Genomic DNA, 7,952 nt, shown 5'->3' with positions numbered 1-7,952 from the left:
AGTGTAGAACCAGCAGCTCACCTGCTTTTACACTTGATTTGATTATTAGGTGTTAAAGGCTTCTGTTGAAAATATATATTTTTTAATTGAACAACGTTTAGTTTCGCCATGTTAAAACGAGAATTCAGTTCACGTAACAGGGTTGACCTTAAAATGAGGGAAATATATACACTACTGTTCAAAAGTTTGGGGTCCCTTAGAAATGTCCTTGTTTTTGAAAGAAAACACAATTTTTGTCCATTAAAATAACATCAAATTGATCAGAAATACAGCTGATTTTTAATGGAGGATCTACATAGGCGTACAGAGGCCCATTATCAGCAACCATCACTCCTGTGTTCCAATGGCACGTTGTATTAGCTAATCCAAGTTTATCATTTTAAAAGGCTAATTGATCATTAGAAAACCCACAGATGAAGCACAGATGCACAGATAAACTGTTTTTCTGATTAAAGAAGCAATAAAACTGTCCTTCTTTAGACTAGTTGAGTATCTGGAGCATCAGCATTTGTGGGTTTGATTACAGGCTCAAAATGGCCAGAAACAAAGTACTTTCTTCTGAAACTCGTCAGTCTGTTCTTGTTCTGAGAAATGAAGGCTATTCCCTTCACAGAACGGCGCAAACGGGCTCTAACCAGAATAGAAAGAGGAGTGGGAGGCCCCGGTGCACAACTGAGCAAGAGGACAAGTATATTAGAGTGTCTAGTTTGAGAAACAGACACCTCACAAGTCCTCAACTGGCAGCTTCATTAAATAGTACCCACAAAACACCAGTCTCAATGTCAACAGTGAAGAGGCGACTCTGTCCAGTGTCTGTGTTCTTTTGCCCATCTTAATCTTTTCTTTTTATAGGCCAGTCTGAGATATGACTTTATGTTTGCAACTCTGCCTAGAAGGCCAGCATCCCATCTCTTCACTGGGACTTGTAAAAATGCTGTATTTTGGCACTTTAGCAAGTCTTTATTCATAGAAATAAATCAGATGTATTGAATTCTCCACGTGTTCTATATTAAAGAGCACCTCCTGTAATATAACTGTCTTTTAAAATTCAATACTGATGCACAGTTTCTATTTACAATATCAAAGGGCCCTCTTTTCATGGAATAAATTGACCCTTCTGTTTCTTTGAACCCTGGTACAAATAATCACCCAGGGCCTAATCTCTCCAGGGCCTAATCTCTCCAGGGCCTAATCACTCCAGGGCCTAATCTCTCCAGGGCCTAATCTCTCCAGGGCCTAATCTCTCCAGGGCCTAATCACCCAGGGCCTAATCTCTCCAGGGCCTAATCTCGCCAGGGCCTAATCTCCCCAGGGCCTAATCTCGCCAGGGCCTAATCACTCCAGGGCCTAATCTCCCCAGGGCCTAATCTCTACAGAGCCTAATCACTCCAGGGCCCAATCACACAGGGCCTAATCTCTCCAGGGCCTAATCTCTCCAAGGCCTAATCACCCAGGGCCTAATCTCTCCAGGGCCTAATCTCTCCAGTGCCTAATCTTTCTAGGGCCTAATCACTCCAGGGACTAATCACCCAGGGCCTAATCTCTCCAGGGCCGAATCACACCTGGGCCTAATCTCTCCAGGGCCTAATCTCTCCAGGGCCTAATCTCTCCAGGGCCCAATCTCTCCAGGGCCTAATCACTCCAGGGCCTAATCTCTATAGGGCCTAATCACTCTAGGGCCTAATCTCTCCAGGGCCTAATCTCTCTGGGGCCTAATCACCCAGGGCCTAATCTCTCCAGAAGCCTAATCTCTCCAGGGCCTAATCACTCCAGGGCCTAATCTCCCCAGGGCCTAATCTCTCCAGGGCCTAATCTCTCCAGGGCCTAATCTTTCCAGGGCCTAATCTCCCCAGGGCCTAATCTCGCCAGGGCCTAATCACTCCAGGGCCTAATCTCCCCAGGGGCTAATCTCACCAGGGCCTAATCTCTCCAGGGCCTAATCTCTCCAGGGCTTAATCTCTCCAGGGCCTAATCTCTCCAGGGCCTAATCTCTCCAGGGCCTAATAACCCAGGGCCTAATCTCTCCAGTGGCTAATCTTTCTAGGGCCTAATCACTCCAGGGACTAATCACCCAGGGCCGAATCACACCAGGCCTAATCTCTCCAGGGCCTAATCTCTCCAGGGCCTAATCTCTCCAGGGCCTAATCACTCCAGGGCCTAATCACTCCAGGGCCTAATCTCTCCAGGGCCTAATCACTCTTGGGCCTAATCTCTCCAGGGCCTAATCTCTCCGGGGCTTAATCACCCAGGGCCTAATCTCTCCAGAAGCCTAATCTCTCCAGGGCCTAATCACTCCAGGGCCTAATCTCCCCAGGGCCTAATCACTCCAGGGCCTAATCTCCCCAGGGCCTAATCTCTCCAGGGCCTAACCTCGCCACTGCCTAATCTCCCCAGGGCCTAATCTCGCCAGGGCCTAATCTCCCCAGGGCCTAATCTCTCCAGGGCCTAATCTCTAAGGGGCCTAATCTCTCCAGGGCTTAATCTCTCCAGGGCCTAATCTCTCCAGGGCCTAGTCTCTCCAGGGCCTAATCTCTCCAGGGCCTAAACTCTCCAGGGCCTAAACTCTCCAGAGCCTAATCACTCCAGGGCCTAATCTCTCCAGGGCCTAAACTCTCCAGGGCCTAAACTCTCCAGAGCCTAATCACTCCAGGGCCTAATCTCTCCAGGGCCTAAACTCTCCAGGGCCTAAACTCTCCAGAGCCTAATCACTCCAGGGCCTAAACTCTCCAGGGCCTAAACTCTCCAGAGCCTAAACTCTCCAGAGCCTAATCACTCCAGGGCATGGTTTCCCAAAACATCTTTGGGCTAAAGAGCCTATGGTTCTAACAATGAATTTATCCTTAAGGTGATTTTGGGAAACCGGGCCCAGGGCTTTAGTAATTTGGAATGTAAAGTCAATGAGGATTGTGGGTAAAATGTACAAATCACAACGGAAGAAGACAACACGATTATTTTGATCCTGAAATGGATCAAATCTGAGCCAAACTGTAGAATATAATTTTTGGTTGTTGTATAACCCATATATGTCAAGCTCATCAGTTCTGACAACATTGTCCGACCACTAACTCTAACCTTGTTGCAGCGTCAGTAAGGAAATATAGGGCTACAATAAATGATCTTTTAATGTTGGGTTAAGTTCATTAAACTCTAAATTTCTATCAACTTTGCAAAGTTGTTCCTGAGACCTGGAGATAAATAGTTTTAACCACCAACTGTGGTAATATCAACAGTGAGTAAACAAATACAAAGTCAATTTAATCCCAGGTTTAATTTGAGGTTCAGGTTATGGATCAAGCTCAGGAATTCAATTTAGTCAAATTGTGACCACTAACCCTAACCTTGTGGCAAGCAGTATTGTCAGTAAGCAATTAGACACAAGCAATGCTATAGCTCATGAACATTGAGGTCATCAATTCTGACACTTGTCCAACAGTTGCTCCAGGAGCTGAATATCCACCCAGATGGCGCCCTCTTGTGGTCGTGCTGTGTCATTACCACCAGGCCTCCCACTGTGTCATTCAGCCACTGGAGAACTACATGTCAAACCACATGTGGAAAACATTTCTAGTTTCTATTGTCATGTGTACAAGTACATTGAAATGCCTTTATTAAAACTATTTACCAGTAATCAATATCAGTAGTACAGTAAAGTAAAACAGAACGTAAGCAGAGAACAGTCTATGGCTTGAGTGGCTGGAGTCGAACCATTATCTTGGCTTTCCTTTCACACCGCCTGATATAGAGGTTGTGAATGGCAGGGAGCTCAGCCCCAGTGATGTACTGGGCTGTCCGTACCACCCCCTGCAGTGCCATGCGATGGAGGGCGGTGCAGTTGTCATACCAAGTAGTGATGCAGCCAGCCAAGATGCTCTCGATGGTGCAGCTGTAAAATGTTTTGAGGATTTGAGTGCCCATGCCAAATCTTTTCAACCTCCTGAGGGGGAAGAGGCGCTGTCATACCTTCTTGACGACTGTGTGCGTGTTTGTGGACCATTTTAAGTCCGTAGTGATTGAGACACCATGGAACTGAAAGCTCTCGGCTCAGTGGGGTGGCCAGAGTCAGGAACCCAGGAAGGAACCCAGGAAGGAACCCAGAGAGGAGCCAGGGATCCGAGGGGAGGCCCATCCTCTTCTGGCTTTACCAGGTAAAGATAAAGAGCACATATGGCCACTGAACTACATACACTGCTGCCTTTTGGAGGCCCGAAGCTAGATTTGTTTGTGGGGCCCCCACACCTTGTGGGAAAAGTTTTTTTTTGTGGCCTCCCCTCTTGACGGCGGAAAGAACATTTTTAGTTTTAAAATAAAGTCACAACACCTCTCCACAGCTTAGGCCAAACACTCAGCAGCGGTGTGACTGGGGTGAAGACTGGGCTGTCACGTTGGGGGTCCAATCTGAATTCAACTCATAGGGTTTGGGTGAACCAAGATGGATGCTGGATGACTGGCTGGGACTGGTTAAACAGGGATATGGATAGACAGTGGTGTGGTTAGGTCAGCTTTTGTCCATTGGACTTGGTTCCCCTCTCCCCTTCTGCTCCTGTTGGAGAACCAGGGAGTCATGGAGAGAGGCCAGGCTCCGCTCTAGCCAGAGAGACCAGCCTTCCAGCACAGTTGGATGTAGAACCAGGGAGTCATGGAGAGAGGCCAGGCTCCGCTCTAGCCAGAGAGACCAGCCTTCCAGCATAGTTGGTGGTTGGATGTAGAACCAGGGAGTCATGGAGAGAGGCCAGGCTCCGCTCTAGCCAGAGAGACCAGCCTTCCAGCATAGTTGGTGGTTGGATGTAGAACCAGGGAGTCATGGAGAGAGGCCAGGCTCCGCTCTAGCCAGAGAGACCAGCCTTCCAGCATAGTTGGATGTAGAACCAGGGAGTCATGGAGAGAGGCCAGGCTCCGCTCTAGCCAGAGAGACCAGCCTTCCAGCATAGTTGGATGTAGAACCAGGGAGTCATGGAGAGAGGCCAGGCTCCGCTCTAGCCAGAGAGACCAGCCTTCCAGCATAGTTGGATGTAGAACCAGGGAGTCATGGAGAGAGGCCAGGCTCCGCTCTAGCCAGAGAGACCAGCCTTCCAGCATAGTTGGTGGTTGGATGTAGAACCAGGGAGTCATGGAGAGAGGCCAGGCTCCGCTCTAGCCAGAGAGACCAGCCTTCCAGCATAGTTGGATGTAGAACCAGGGAGTCATGGAGAGAGGCCAGGCTCCGCTCTAGCCAGAGAGACCAGCCTTCCAGCATAGTTGGATGTAGAACCAGGGAGTCATGGAGAGAGGCCAGGCTCCGCTCTAGCCAGAGAGACCAGCCTTCCAGCATAGTTGGTGGTTGGATGTAGAACCGGGGAGTCATGGAGAGAGGCCAGGCTCCGCTCTAGCCAGAGAGACCAGCCTTCCAGCTTAGTTGGATGTAGAACCAGGGAGTCATGGAGAGAGGCCAGGCTCCGCTCTAGCCAGAGAGACCAGCCTTCCAGCTTAGTTGGATGTAGAACCAGGGAGTCATGGAGAGAGGCCAGGCTCCGCTCTAGCCAGAGAGACCAGCCTTCCAGCATAGTTGGATGTAGAACCAGGGAGTCATGGAGAGAGGCCAGGCTCCGCTCTAGCCAGAGAGACCAGCCTTCCAGCATAGTTGGTGGTTGGATGTAGAACCAGGGTGTCTTGGACTGAGGCTATCTTTAGGTCTTTCCAACCCAGGGAGAATACATCCGAGACCAGCCTTCCAGCATACCCCCTCAACCTCACCTCAGTTAAAAACGACGTGATGATTTTATCAGACAGTTGATCAGATATCAGACAGAGATCGTCAATATTTGTTTTGTTATTGTTCGGCCATGTGATGATGTCATCAGAGATCGCCTCTGCGTACGTCATCAGCTTGGCACTCCTTCCGTGGGGTCCTCGCTCTTCATATCTGACCTCACCGGAAGAGTGGGTGTCCTTGGAGGGGCGGAGAGTGGAGCTGGAGGATCCAGAGGAATGATACTTGATGGTCTCGTTGAATTGATGTGTCTCACCATTTCCACTCATCTCTGTATCCAAATGAACCTCCCTTTGTCTTGTACTGTGTAGAACCGTCTTCCTTCTATCGGAGGGTGAGCTGGCATTGGAAAGGACAAAGATCTTGTGCTGAATGAAGAGGGCATGTTGGACCAAAAGCTCTCACTTCCAACTGTTTCCTTAAAGGCAGCTATGATGGCCTGAGAGGCTTGCTTCTCAGCCAATCTCTCCTGAACTGGAAGACAGGTGGATGAGGACTCGTAATATGTAGCTGAGTGTACTACATCTTCAGCCACGGTGTGGGCCAAAGAGTGAGTGATCCATCCATTGTCTTGGCTGGGTTCTAGAACATTCTGGACCCCACTCATTGCCTCCATTGGAACCTATAAGAGAACAACGAGAATCCAAAAGAGACACATTTGTTTCAATTTGTACTGTATGACTATGTTATAATAGGCCTATATTATTTCAGTTTGTGTGTGGAAAGACAATAATTGAATGTTTAAGTTGTCTGTGTGTGTTCCTGGCTTCAGACTAGGTGTGGAAGCCAGGAACATACACAGAAACCAGAGCCAGTGTGTGTGCCTATGTGTGTGTGCATGGTGCGTGAAAAAGACACTGGTTGAAAACCCACTGGCAGGCTGCCAATCACCACATGACCTGTCAAGGTTCCAGGAAGTCAGAGAGTCACATGACAGACTGACTGGAAGTGTTTGATTTAGATCAAAAGACAAAAGAGAACCTGTATGACCTTCTGTAACTCCCAGAGAAAGTCTAATGAAATGTATATGAGAGAACACAGAATGGAATTGACACAGTCAGGCTGGTAATTCCAACAGGGAACTGACCTGGAACCCAGGACGTGTTCTGATAGATGATGGAATTGTGTGTGTGTGTGTGTTGGATAATTTGGCAGGTGTAATAGATGTCAATATAGGATCATTTACAACAGTGTCAGGGTGTTCCAAGCGGAAACTGTATCCACGTGTGAAATGAATGTGGTGTTCTGTGTGCCTGCGTGAATATATTTTATTATCCCAAGCTAAAGCACACGCCTTAACCTGCCAAGCATAGATGATGCTATCAGAGGTCTATTTTTTATTAAAAACAATGACAGTTTCCAGACACAGTAGAAGATAAAGCAAATAATCATCCGTTTTGTTCTGAAGGGTGAATCTGTGTCAAAAATGGCCCTCTCTTCTCCATATAGGCTCATAAGACGCTGGTCAAAACTAGTGCACTACATAGGGAATAGGGTGCCAGCTCTGGTCAAAACTAGTGCACTACATAGGGAATAGGGTGCCAGCTCTGGTCAAAACTAGTGCACTACATAGGGAACAGGGTGCCAGCTCTGGTCAAAACTAGTGCACTACATAGGGAATAGGGTGCCAGCTCTGGTCAAAACTAGTGCACTACATAGGGAACAGGGTGCCAGCTCTGGTCAAAACTAGTGCACTACATAGGGAATAGGGTGCCAGCTCTGGTCAAAACTAGTGCACTACATAGGGAATAGGGTGCCATTTGGGACACTAGGGAAATACCTGCTAATAAGCCTACCTCTTTCCCTACTGAATTTATTTTATTTTATTTATTTATTTTGCTCCTTTGCACCCCATTATTTTTTATTTCTACTTTGCACATTCTTCCATTGCAAATCTACCATTCCAGTGTTTTACTTGCTATATTGTATTTACTTTGCCACCATGGCCTTTTTTTTGCCTTTACCTCCCTTATCTCACCTCATTTGCTCACATCGTATATAGATTTGTTTCTACTGTATTATTGACTGTATGTTTGTTTTACTCCATGTGTAACTCTGTGTTGTTGTTTGTGTCGAACTGCTATGCTTTATCTTGGCCAGGTCGCAATTGTAAATGAGAACTTGTTCTCAACTTGCCTACTTGGTTAAATAATGGTGAAAAAAGCCTATCTGGTCTTCTTCCGGTGTAAAAGACGAGGTCTATTAA

The sequence above is a fragment of the Oncorhynchus keta genome, chromosome 35, assembly GCF_023373465.1.
Source record: "Oncorhynchus keta strain PuntledgeMale-10-30-2019 chromosome 35, Oket_V2, whole genome shotgun sequence".
NCBI classification, from domain to species: Eukaryota; Metazoa; Chordata; class Actinopteri; order Salmoniformes; family Salmonidae; genus Oncorhynchus; species Oncorhynchus keta.
Note: the sequence above shows the minus strand (reverse complement) of the source record.